The sequence below is a fragment of the Octodon degus genome, unplaced genomic scaffold, assembly GCF_000260255.1.
Source record: "Octodon degus isolate 3935 unplaced genomic scaffold, OctDeg1.0 scaffold00257, whole genome shotgun sequence".
Lineage (NCBI taxonomy): Eukaryota > Metazoa > Chordata > Mammalia > Rodentia > Octodontidae > Octodon > Octodon degus.
Window position 1 is genome coordinate 1,559,227 of NW_004524833.1, and position 13,456 is coordinate 1,572,682.

Below are 13,456 nucleotides of genomic sequence, written 5' to 3' on the forward strand. Positions count from 1 at the left end.
ATATATAAAAAACTACATGACACTGACATAAGTTCAGGCTTGACTTTTTCTTTTTCTTTTCTTTTCTTTTCTATTTTTTTTTCTTCTTTTTTTTCCAATGTAGGCCTTCATACTGAATGACATCCCCAGCCAGGCTTTCAAATTTGCTTTGTATTATTATGAGACAGGGCCTTACTAAACTGCCCAGACTAAGCTCAAAAATGCAATCATCCTGCCTCAGCCTCCAAAATCGCTGGGATTGCAGGCATGTGCCACCACATCCAGACATCTCAATGGTCTTATGGCTGTGGCTCTTTCTTTTTTCATAAACATATATTCTCTTATTTTAATTTATCATCTTTCTTCTCTATTCATTTCTTTTTTTGGTGTTGGGGATCGAACCCAGGCCTTGTGCATGTAAGGCACAAGCAGCTACCATTGAGCCATATCCCCAGCTCCAACCCATCATCTCTGTATCCAGTCTTTACTCCTCTTTCCCTTCACTGAACCACAAAAACTAGGCAAACATGAGGGTTTTGAGCAAATGCAAAGAGCAAGGGGGGAGGGGAGGAACTGTGATCAGAATGCATTAGCTTGAGTCATTCAGCCTTCAAGGAGGTCATGCTTCTCCACTTCAACCCAGCTCTCCCCACTGGGCTTGCTGCTTTGTATCCACTATCCAAGGAGCTTCTGAAGGCCACCTATGCTTTCCTAGTGTCATAAGGAACAGATAGCCTACAGTCCCAATTATGATTTTGGTGCCATCTTGTGCCACCTTACTTTCTCTAGGGCCAGGCTGAACTTCTGGCATCAGATTTACAAAAAAAGAAAGAAAAAACACAAGAATAGAATCCCAATCTAGTGAGCCTGCATGGGCCAACAAAGACCACATTCTCAACACACAGGGCCCCTTCCCTCTCCTCACCATTCCTCCTACCCTCCAGGACAACTCCATTCTTACGTCACATCTGATAACAAATGTTGTTTCTCCCTAAATCATCTATTCAAGATCTCCCCTTCCCCTTCCCCTTCCCCTATCCTTCCGAAGAGGTTCAGATACTTCTGCCTCCTCATTCAAGTGACATTGTTAAAGGTGCATTTGCCTCTTAAAATGTATTCCACATTAGATAACAACCATATGTTGACTCAAGAAAAGGAAAACTCTTGGAGGCAAGTGGGGGCTCAGCAGGCACATGCAGAGCTGCCTAGAACAGGTGAGTTGTCACCACTCTCACCCTTGGCTTCGGTCTACGTTAGGGGCTCATCCACCACAGCTCTGAAAGGTCACTAATTTGCTAGGCATTAACCAGAAGTGTTTTCCACACTCAGTCTCAGGGCAGGAAGGTTGCACTGCCATAGGAAATGTGGACTCCGGCCACCACATAAGTTATGGTCAAACACACTAGCTACAGGACAGGGATACATCACCAAACGAAAGCCAACCTAGAGCTCCTGTAGAGCAGTACTGATTCACTATGCGTGCTGGGCACCTAAGAAAACCCAAACTGTGGAAAGTCTCAGAGTAAGTAGCAATGCAGTTCTTGAGGCCTGACCGTTATGAACACTGGCCATAAAGTACATCCCGCACCCGTGTCACGGCTGCCCCTCGCCTCTCACTCGCCCTCATCTCCCTCCACGCGCCTCGCCCGTGCCTACCCTCCCAAGCTCGAGCTCAGCAAGCCTTCTGGATGCAGGTGCCAGCACTGCCCACCACGCTGCCACTGGCTGGAGGGACGCCCGGGGGAGCGCCCCTGAGGTGGACTGCGACCCTTCTTGGGCTGCCTGCTGCTTTCACCCACCCGTGCTCATTGTGCCGTCTGCTCAGTCTGATCGAAGCCCCAAACGCTAATTCGCATTGGGCAAAATGCAGGGGGGAAGAAAAGCATGTCACAAGGGCCCAAGATGACTCGCTGCCCCTCCACGCCCACGTCTTGTCCCTCAATGGGGCTGGGGGCGCGGGCAAACAAGGCAAGGGGAGACAGTGCGTCCGGGTCCACAGCGGCACACAAAGCCCTTCACCTTCCCCTCGCCTGCAAGCTCCTCCCTGGCTCGGATTCTCCGAGGGTCTCTGATGCCCCTTTCGGTGGACGGTGGGACGGTCCAGTCCGGCTCCCTCTCGCAGTGCCATCTCCTCCCTCAGATCTCAGCCTCCTCCTCCCAGCCCAGAACCCAGGGGGACCTCAGTTCTCACTCCGGGGGTGCGAGAGCACCTAGAGTGCCGGGCACTCTGCACCCCCAGGGATCCTGTCCACAGTCCAACGGTCTTGTCCACGCGGCGCCCACACTGCCCAGAGGTGCAGCCGGCGCTCTCAGGAACGCACCCGGTCCCGCCGGGACCAGGTCGGCTCCCCGACAGCCCCATCCTTCGGCGGCAGACTAGCCCAGTCACAGCCGCACTCCTACCTGCGGGGCGGCGGGCGCAGGAGGACTAGGGCACCGCGCGCCCTGGCCCGAGCCCCCGCACCGCGGCGCGTCTGCCCTTGTGCTCCCGCGGCGGCGGCGCTACCGCAGCCGCTGGCTGCCCGGCTCGCTGGCACAGGGGCCGGCCGACTGGCGGGCTGCCCGGCTGACTCCTCACTGGGGCTTCCTGTAGGGCTGGACAAAGGACATTTCCTGGGAGGAGCAGGGGAATGTTCCCAGCATGCCTCGATTTGTAGTTCACGGGGACTTCCTGCCACCGCTGCAGTGGCCAAGGCCAGGAGGGGACACCGACGCTGGAGGAGCAGTGGCCGGTCCATCCCAAAGCGCAGGGGTGGAGTGGAGCGGCGGGTGCCTCGTGGCTAGGCCACCTCAAGCCCAGAGGCCGGAGCCGCCTCGTGGAGACGCGCAGGGTGCGCGCGGCGCTCAGGGCACTGGCGAGGTCCAGGTTGGACCCGATGAGCCGGCGCTGTGTGCGAGGCTTTCTGGTGGGAGCTGCCTTTCTTTGGAAATGAGGGTGTCTGGGGTGGAGCTGACTTCTTTTTTTAAGCGATTGTTTTGTTTTGTTTTCTTTTTTCTTGTTTTGTCTTGTCTTGTTTTGCTTTGAGGTACACCGTCAGAATCCTGGTAAAGTCACATGAAAACCTGATTGCTCTGCGGGTGTTGAGGTTCCTTCACCTCCTGGCGCTTTTGTTCTTAAACCCATGCTGATTGTTTCCAGATCTTGACCTGGTGACATTCCTGCCTCCGAGGTTGGCCTTGGCCCAGCCAAATAAAAGCAAAAAAGAGAAGAAAGAAGCAATTGAGAGGAAATGCATTACATGAATTAAACATCAGCCGTGTGAAATCCCCTGTGCTGTTCAGACTGACCTGGACTTTCCCCCCTCTTACTCCCAGTGGCCTTAGCATTTGGCTTCCTGGTCCTGTGCAGCCGAGCAAATGGCCTCCTTATATTTAGCGAGTGTGTTGGGGGAGAGAGCTGAGGAAGGAGGACACCAGCACCGGAGAGGAATTCCACTGGCAGCCCAACCAGGCTCTATAACGTCCCCCCCTCAAGTTCTTGTCGTTTTCTGGAACTCAGAACTCTTGCGGGGAAACTAAAAAAGGAGCACATAAACACAAAATGACTAAAAGCTGTAGTGTTTCATGGATAAAGAGCAAAATGTAATGCAGTCCAACTAAGAAAAGGTGACCTTGAGGGTGCTGCTGAGTATGTTTGAAAAATAGACAGAAGGTCACACTGGACTGTGATTTCTGCACGACATCTTACATTTTGAATCTTCCTGAATGAGGATGTTTGGGTGGGGGCTTAGCTTATATTTAAGACAAGATGATCCACCAGACCTGATGGCACTTGACTATAATCCCAGCAATGGGGAGGCTGAGGCAAAAGGATCAAGAGTTCAAGGTCAGCCTGGGCTACATGGTGAGTTCAAAGCCAACCTGGACCATATAGTGAGATCCTGTCTGAAAAACGTTACTTACTAAGGAGAATGGTGTAATCCAGTGCTGGTAAACCCTGGAGAGCTTCAGTGGTACAAACAGCCCCCTGTGGCATGTATGCCATTGGCTGACTACCACCGGTGTAGTTGTTCTCTTTTTCTAGTGATTCTTAACCACAGGGTAAGATGGATGAATTAGCTTCATTTAATGTGTGGGATGGGTAAGAAATATGAGATGCGATTATGTACCTCCTGAAAGTTCCTATCACTGTTGGCAGTCCATCTAAATTAGTTACGTTGTGATCCCTGCGTTTTCTGGAACCTACCAATACCGCTTCTGCAGCTTGCAGCCTGCTACATTTCAGTGAGTCTCCCCAATTTCCCAAGAAAAAGTTCCTAGTTATTTGTCAAAGCAAGTGTTCAGGTGGTAGCCTTGCCTGTAGTGTTTAACATTATCTACCATGTTCCACCTTGTGGAAGCTATTTTCAGCCTTGCTTCTCATATTAAACACACTTCCTCTTCCCTCCCACATACTGATAATTTTTTTTTTTTTCAGAACCAGGGATTGAACTCAGGCCCTTGCGCTTCCCAGGCAAGTGCTTATTCTACTTTGCCATCTCCCTGGGTGATAATTATAAATTCCCAACTCATTATCCCTACCCTATGCCAAACCTGTCCCTTCTTTTGTTTCCAATATCAATTGATTCTTATTCATTCATTATTTCAGCAAAGATTTATGTAACCCATTCTTCCAGGCACTAAGCCTACATAGACATAAAATTTGGCAGGAGGATATCACTGACGTCAAGCTATGCCTGACCCTCCATGAGCTCATAACCCAGTTAGAAAGATGGGCAATCACTACACAATCAAGCACTCTAAGACAGGCTCCTACGTGGGTTCATGAGCCTTGTTCCCTAAGAGGCAGGAATGGTCCCAAGTGATAAGAATGGAAGCAGGGAGGAGGGAATGGAGGCAGTAAAGAAGCACACTTGGGCCAGCGAGATAGCTTAGCAGATTAAGCACCTGCTCAGGCAAGTGCAGGAACCAGGATTCAATCCCTGGCACCACATGCTGCACGGCCCCCACTCCTGGGCATGTTGAGCCAGAGACTAAATCCAGGTGTGGTGGTGTACACCTGTAATTCCAGCACTGGGGAGGCTCAGAACAGGAGGATCACTACGAGTTGGAGCTGCATAGTGAGACCCTGGAGAGAAAAAAAAAAAAGAAGAAGAAGCACACTTAATGTGTGAAATTTGGTTTTGAGGGGATGATAACTGGGAAGGAAGTGTGACCAAAGGAAGTTTTTCTGTTAGTGGGGATTTTATTGTTTGGTTTTTAAGAGGAAAGATCCTTGGGGATATTCAGATACCGAAGAAAAGGTTCCAGAAGATAGGCAGATGGTGCAGACACAAGCAAAAAACAATTGGCACTCAACAAATATTTGTTGAATCAGCAAATTCCTGCAACTAAGAGTTGCTGGTGCTGCTGAGATTGAAACAAATAAACTGCACATTTTCAGATAAAATATGCAGAGCCTGAGACCAGATAGAAAGGACATTCCTTCCTCCCTTGTCAGGAGCCCTCCCCTGCCCTTCAGGTCCTCTGGGGAAGCTGACACACAAGTGAGTGGGAGGATCAGTCCCCTCCCCCAGGGTTGGAGGACAAAACCTTTCCTAACTTAACAGTAGGTTCAAAAGTGCACAGCAGCTTCAGAAAAATCTACAGTTTTAAACCTGCAGATTTTGATTTTATTTTTAAATTAAACATTTTACCCTTGCCTTTTTTTCTTCACCTTTAAGAGGTAGAAGAGATAACTATTCTCATCTTTCAAAAAGTGGGGTTGAACCAGGACAAATTTGCCAACAATTATTTTAGGTAAAATAATTCTAGGTTTACTGTGTGTTATTGCTGCTATAGGTGGACAGGAAATAAAATGTATTGATGGGTGCGATGGGGGAGGCTGTGGTGTGGTAGAAACCCTCCCAAGTACAGCATCCAAACAAGGGATCACAATTTGGGATGTATTTGACCTTGTAACCATCAGAGCTAAACCTGACGGTTTTCTAGTTAGTCCCATTAAACTTGATAAAGCCCCACCTCTCTGAGCAGGAATGTTTTGATGGCCAGAAAACCTGAAATCAGTCCACATAGGACCTCAATCACCTGCTTTCCAAAGCCCCTTTCACCCACCACAAAAAAAAAAAAAAAAAAAAAAAAAACAAAAAAAAAAACTGTCAGGAACCTAGATTGGGAACAGCTCAAAATACCTATCTACTTTAAAGGGCTGTTGGGACCTCAGGGCAACTCATTCCACATACATCCCTGCACACTCCTGAAGAACCTGAGGTTTACAAGTTTACAGCACTTGTGCACCAGGCACCCATGAGTAAAGAATCCTATTCTTGGCATTTTTTTTTTAATCTTTAAAGTGATACATGTTATTTTTCTTAACCCTGCAAACATTCATCTACCCTTTTCTTTTGGTAAGAGCCCCTCTAAAAAAATCTAGGGGGGTTTCTTTCCTCTGATAATTCTAGAGCCTGCTACCATAGAAAAGACATTTCTTCACTGGCTGGTTGAAGTGAGTGCTTGTTTTCAGTCAAGTTTGCAAAAGTACTTGTTGATGTATAGTGATTACTTTGCAAAATAAAATTTCTAGTCTCCTCAAAAAATAAATAAATAAATAAATAAATAAATAAATAATAACTCCCTTTTCACTCCAGCTGTCCTTGAGGTTTAGAGAATGGTAGAGCCCCACCTCTACCTCCATTTAGGTAGCAGGTATATGATAAAGGCCTGCCAATGAGGCCACTTCAGTGCTGTAGAAGGAGTAAGATATTAAAGGAATAAAAGTGAGGAAACGGGTGTGTGTGTGTGTGTGTGTGTGTGTGTGTGTGTGACACTGTGACAGAGAAAGAATACAGACACAAGCAAATATTTATGATTTTTTATTATACTGAAGCTGAGATACCCTGAGGCCGTTTCTCTACATGAACTAAAACAAATAATGGAATAGCACTCAGCTATAAAAATGACAGATTTGAGACATTTGTAGGATAATGGATGCACCTGGAAAGTATAATGTTGAATGAAATAAACCAGACACACAAGCTTGAATGTTCAGGTCAAGGCTAATCTGAACTACATAGACAGATGCTATCTTTTAAAAAAAAAAAAAAAATACTGTCTGGTATCTCTCATTCAGTGAGGCAAAGGACAAGCAAAGAACATGATAAAGAAGGGATAGAAGGGGGATGGACCTCTTGCAATAGGCAACTGGTCCACGGGAGCCAGGGTGAGGCATGAGGAGGAGGGGAAGGGAAATGATAGGAATGAGGATTGCCTTGCACAGGAACCTACGGACCCCAATCAATGTAACACTGAATGCCACAACAGGAGCTAAGGCAAGTAGTACCAACAGGAGTAAAACTGGGACAGGGAACTAGATGGGGAGTGAGGCGGAGGGGAGGAGAGTAAAAAGAGAAACAGGCTACAATATGCACGTGCATCCATTCCCTAAAGTGATTGTAAACTACGGCAAATGTGTATGGATAAATTTTTCAATTTTTTTTTTAATTCCCTTTGGGGCTCAAGCTATTTTGAGCTGAGCTAAAAAGGTTCTGTACGTGGGATGTTGCATCATAGCAATTGGCTGGGTTGAGGGAGACTGGGAGTAGGAAGACTTCCTGTGCCAACTGGGGAACCGCAATTGCTTGGGAATTGGCAGCCAAAGAACTGAATGAGAGGCTTCGGGTCCTACCTGAGTGCTGGGGTTTTGGTTAACAAAGGTCAGGATTATTTTAGAGGGCATTACTCGTGGCTTTATAAAAGATGGAAAGAGACTCTGATGATGTTGGGACTGGCCTGAGTAGAAGCAGAGAGGAAGAAGTGATGGCTAAAAGGTGCCCTCTCCCATTGTAGCCAGCAAACTCGAATGGCGAGAAGCCAAAATTGCTTCATACCAGGTTAGAAAAATCAGATTTTCTGTCCTTTGCACAGTAACAGGAAAGATATGTAGGCAAAAACTGATCATAGAAATACTGTCCCCTAGATTTTCCTCCCACTGTCCCATCTTTATTTGAGGAAGGAAAGAATTAAACCCATTTTAAGTAGGGTGACAATAGAATGCATCATCTAAAATGGGACAGTTGTGACTGCGAGTGGGGGTGCTATTAATAATAATACTTAGATGACAGCTCTAATTCAGGTCACCCTAATTAAAAGACCTATCCACAAAGACACAGCCTTTTTATGATCCTTCTCAACCCCAGTTAATTACTTCAAATTGCCCCTGGCAGAGGCCAGGATGTCTTCCTTAATCACAACTGCAGAAAGAGCAAGAGCTCCCAGACCTGGGTCAAGTGTGAGCTAACACTATGCTCCTGAAACGCAATAGTGAATGCATGGCTGAAGCACTTCCTTCCCAAGAAGGGGAACTCTTCTTAATTCTCATCACCCTGCAGTCATAGAGGAAAACAATCAGTAAGAACCCTTCCTGAGGGGCCGGGGAGATGGCTCAATAGGATAGGCGCTTGACTGGCAAACGCAAGGATCTGAGTTCAATCCCCCGTTCCGCCAAAAAAAAAAAAAAAAGAACCCTTTCTGAGAGTCCAAACAAAGAATTAAGTTGGTGACAACCTCAGTGGTGCTCAGGACAGCTAATTCCTACTATTTCTAGTTAGTAGAATTTAACATTTATCATGGGGAAGTCTCCATACTTATTATTTACCTCCTCCTTCGCTTTCAAGTAAGTCATGTTATCTTCCCCTCCACTGCTTTACATAGACTAGGGGACTGATTGAATTTGTAGTTTAGCTGCAGGCTGTCAGGGAGAATCAAAATCACTTGAATATCATGGAGAGGGAGCTAGACACCAAGGAAGAAACAAGAGAAATGCTAGAGAATGGAAAATGTATTCTCCCTTTGAAGTACAAGGGAACACATTTTCGTGTGTCTGTAGGATAAGGCATGTAGTAAGTGTGTGAAGCGAGGGAAGCAGAGATGGACTTCTGTGTGTGGGTATCGCTTTGGATGGCTCAGCCTCCTGTTCCATCTTTCTCATAACAGTAGACTGACCTTCCTTCTGAGGAATCACTCCTTCTTCACCTTGAGTCTTGCCTGGAAAAGGCTCCTGCCTTCATGTAGCTTTATCTATCTCTCTAGCTCAGAATCAGCACCTGCAATCCAGACCTGGCTGGTCAGGGACTTTCACCCCCAACAGACCAGAGACTGAGCCTGGGATGGGCATAAAACCCAGAGGCTCTGAACAAAGAATTCCTCTCTCCCTGTTGGAATTGTTAACGGGGAAAGGGGGAAATCAGGTACAGTAGGACACATCTGTAATCCCAGGTTCCTGGGAGGTAGAGGCAAGAAGATTGTGAGTTGTGGACCAGGGCAGTTTAGTAATGTCCTGCCTCAGTGACAACAACACAAATCTGAACATGTTGGAAGGTACATCCCACATGTGGAGTCTATGCAAAGAAAAGAAAACCAAAGAGAAGGAGAGATGGGAAAAAAGAAAGGGTAAGTCAGCTGTTCAGCCATTCTTAATCTATCCCTGTACTTGTCAGTCCTGTGAAACAACAAATTCCCCTTCCCTCCCATTTTGTTTATTTATCTAATGTGAATTGAATTTCTGCCTAATTCAATAGAAATATTTCTGAGTACACTCAGAGAATCTGAATGCTTTTTAATGATTTTTGAGATGAATTATTCAAGACAGAGTAGAGAACCCTAAGAGGTGAGGGGAAAGCCTTACACAGATAACAGCTACCAAGCAAGCATCCCTTCTCTCAGTAAACATGTGGCTGTTCCCAGCACCAGCTCCCCAGTACCACAACCCAGGATAGAGGGTTACAGCTGCATGTGACAAATCAAACCACCTGACCATCTGCTGGGATTGAAATGGTGAGGAACACATTGATCAGTTAATGCCTGGTCTGTTAATTCTCAGAACTCTGGGAAGCTGAAGCAAGAGGATCACAGTTGTAGCCCATCCTGGAAACTGAAATCTTGTGGAGGCCGACCTGAGCAACTCTCCTTGAAAGAAGAGCAACTGTCTCCATTTTGACGGAGCCTGACCCTATTTCCTCATATTGTTATGTACAGAGTTGGCTAGGACTTCTGTTTATCCTTCAATTGGCCTTAAGCAATGTCTATGGGTCTAGCTGAGGTGCTGGTGATAGTCTTTGAAGTTGGCATGTGTGTTTCCCTGGTAACCTATACCTGCTGCTCTTTAATGTGAGCCAGGTGGAGACAGGATGAAGAGCCAATTTTCCATGCCACTAGCTGGAATCAAGCCTCAAGACAGAGGTTATGACTTCTTGGGGTTTAAAAGACTACATCAAAGCTGAAGCACCAGACCCTCCAAAACATTAGATACTATCTCTATAGTACAAAGCAGATTACTCTCTCTGCATATCCTCTCTGCATATGGCAGAGGTAAATGTAGGCCACCCACCTAGCTCAGCTCAGAGTCACCTACTTCCCACAATTCTTGGTCATTTCTCCTCAAGCCACTCCCCTACTGAATAAAACTGGGTGAGGCCCTGGGTCAGTCTCTTGGTTCTGGAAAGCCATCTTTGTGGCTGAATTTAAGGCCCCTTGGCTCCCCAATAATTATAAATATGTTTTAGTGTCTTTACTTTTGCCATAGGTTGCACTGGGAGTGGTAGATTGGGATTAACTTGATGGGATTCCAATAACATAACTTTGGGATTACAAGTATTGGCTTCTTGGACTGAGACGAGGACCTAGAAGTGACACCTACAAAATCTTGTCTCAAAATAAAAATAAAAAAGGGGCTAAGGATGTAGCTCAGTAAACAGCCCTGTATTCATGTCCCAGTACAAAAAAAAAAAAAAGTGAACTATAGCTTAGACTTTGTTTTGGAGGGTCTTGGTTTTTGTTTTGTTTCTAGGTGGCATTTGCTATCATCTTCATACTTCCAATGACTTGCCTTCCCACCACACTGGGCTCACCTCCCTCTTCTGCCTACAGTAGATGCCACAACTCCAGTCCAGCTTTTCTGTAGGCAGCTCCTTCTCATCCTAAACCTAAACGTCCAGGCTGGGGGTGCAATGCAGTAATAGGGAGCTTACCTAGCATATGTGAAGCCCTGTGTTGGATCCCCAGCTCAGGGAGGGTGAGGAGATTAAAAGTTTCAATGTCACCTTCCATGAAACCTTCTCTAATCACTCCATCTAGCTCTCTGCTTTCTTCATATTTGAAATGGTTTAAACTTTTTTTTAACATACCTTTTGTTTTTCTCCTGCAACTAGCATGCAGATTTCATGAGATTGGGTACTGGGTTTGTCTTAGTTTTGTTCCAAGAGTTTAATACAATGCTCAGCTCTTATAGCAGAAATTGAAGAATATTTATGGACCATAGCTAACAAATATTTTGTAAGGAAAATATTCTGTGGGGAAGCTCCATCAATGTTCACTTGTAACTTTTTACAGTGTGCTTTTTCAAAGTAATGTTTCTAATTAAAATATAATGTACACAAATGAATGTTTCACTTATGGTATCAGATTTTGAAGTACATCTTGTTCCCCCAGCGAAGAAGTTGGAAAAAAGGAAAGTCAGGTATTTCTCATCTGATCAAAGTGTAGAGCATTGGAAGGAACAGTATCACTGAAACAGTCTGCCTCCTACCGTATTTCACCAACATTTTTATCTCCTTCATGGGCTTCCTACAACCTAGAACTTCTAAAAGGCCAAGAGTGGGAAGAAGAGAAAATCAACTTTGTGTCATAGGAAAGGATAGGTCACATAGACCAACATACACATTTCCCTACAAACTACATTCCAAAGACCAGAAAATGTGTTGTTCCCTAAGCTTTGAAGACAAATCTGAATCTATTTAATGGAAAAACATTAGGTGCTCCATCACTAAGATTGGAAACAAGGTAAAAATGACCCTATCCCTGCTACTCTGCACCTTGGTACTGAAAATCTATACCAACCTGACAAGTGAAAACAGTCAAAGCTGTTAGAGTTAAAAATAGAGAAATGAAACTGTTGTTTACAGATGCTCTGATCATCCACATGGAACTTATCACAAACCAGAACCCATCTCATTGATTTAACATTCACATATAATGTGTACTTTACAAATAAGGACCCTGAGGCTTTGAAAAGCTACATTTACCCAAGACTTTTTATTAGTGGCCTCAGAGAATGAATTTATTTTGAATAGGAATTCAGACTGAGGCATGAAACAAAACTATAAAATCTGTATATCCATGCCTACATTCTTCCATCTGTGTGCTCAGTAACCAAACACTGCTTGTGCAGGCCTCTTCTCTTCCCTGCATGGTGTTCAATGTTGAGTACACAAGATGTGACTCAGGCCCTGAGAGCAATCTTCAGAACAACAATAATTCAAGAGGGGATGCATCATGACACAGCTTTCAGTGGAGGCAGAGAAGAAATCAGGAGTAACTGAGATGGCTTCTTCACAGTGACACCGATTTGAAGAATGGAGGGAGGTTTTCTGGGCATATCAAGAACGAAGACCTGAGATGCTGTTGGGCATGGGTTGGGGCAGGGTGGCTGTTCAGAACAACAGTGGCCGAGGCAGGAGAAGGATGCACACACCCAGAATGGTACAGAAAGCACTCTGGTAAAGATGGCAGATGGAGTACTGCACTGAAGCAGTCAGATCCAGGTTGAAAATGAAAATGTATGCACTAACACCCTGAAAAGAAATGCCAGGGGCCGAGGAGATAGCTCAGTAGAATAAGTGCTTGCCTAGCAAGCGCAGGGTCCTGAGTTCAATCCCCGGTACCACAGGAAAAAAAAAGAGAAATGCCTTGGTTTCTCTGCATTGAATAAAGTAATAAAGTCAAACTACCTTGTTTTATGTTTCATTTTGTCACTATACTTTCATTTTTTAATTAATTTTATGATTACACTTTTGATATGCATAAGGATATGCAAATTTAATCAGAGGGAATTTGCACCTGTATATAATATATCTTGATTCTTCTTTTTTTCCACATTCCCTCCCCACCCTTCAACATTTCTTCCTCTCCTTATCTACAAAACCTTTGTTTCCTTTTACTGTCATAGATTCGAAGACACAGAAGAAATGACAGATTCCTAGATAGGTACAAATTACCAAAACTGAATCAAGACGATATAAAAAACTATGAATAACCCAATAACAGCCAATGAAATTGAAAATGCAATTAAAAAAAACTTAACAAAGAAAGGCCCAGGTCTTGATGGACTCACAGCTGAATTCTATAAGAAGTTTAGAGAAGATATAATCCCAATACTCCTCAAACTCTTCAATGAAATTGAAAAAGAAGCAATACTCCCAAAATCATTCTTGGAGGAGAATATTATACTAATACTAAAACCAGAGAAAGATTCAACCCAAAAAGATAATTATAAGCCAATCTCACTCATGAACGTAGATTCAAAAATCCTCAATAAAATCCTAGCAAAGGGCTTGCGGGTTAGCTCAATTGTTTAAAGCTTCTGTTTCAGCAAACACCGTCAGGTGCAGGAGATCACAGTTCAATTCCCAGCTCCACATGTCTCACCAGACCCACCCATAAGGCAGCCTGAGCCAGGCCAAAAAAAAAAAAAAAAAAAAAAAAA

At 44.9% G+C, this 13,456-nt stretch overlaps 1 protein-coding gene across 1 annotated transcript in view; it reads right to left on the minus strand.

The window, feature by feature from the left end:
• The window catches only part of Znf697 (zinc finger protein 697), a 36,754-nt gene extending 34,234 nt beyond the window's left edge, over positions 1 to 2,520 (minus strand). The window contains exon 1 of the mRNA XM_023706471.1: positions 2,383 to 2,520. The gene's annotated coding sequence lies outside the window, so the exon portion shown is untranslated. The remainder of the gene's footprint in view (positions 1 to 2,382) is intronic.
• Positions 2,521 to 13,456: the final 10,936 nt, after the last annotated feature.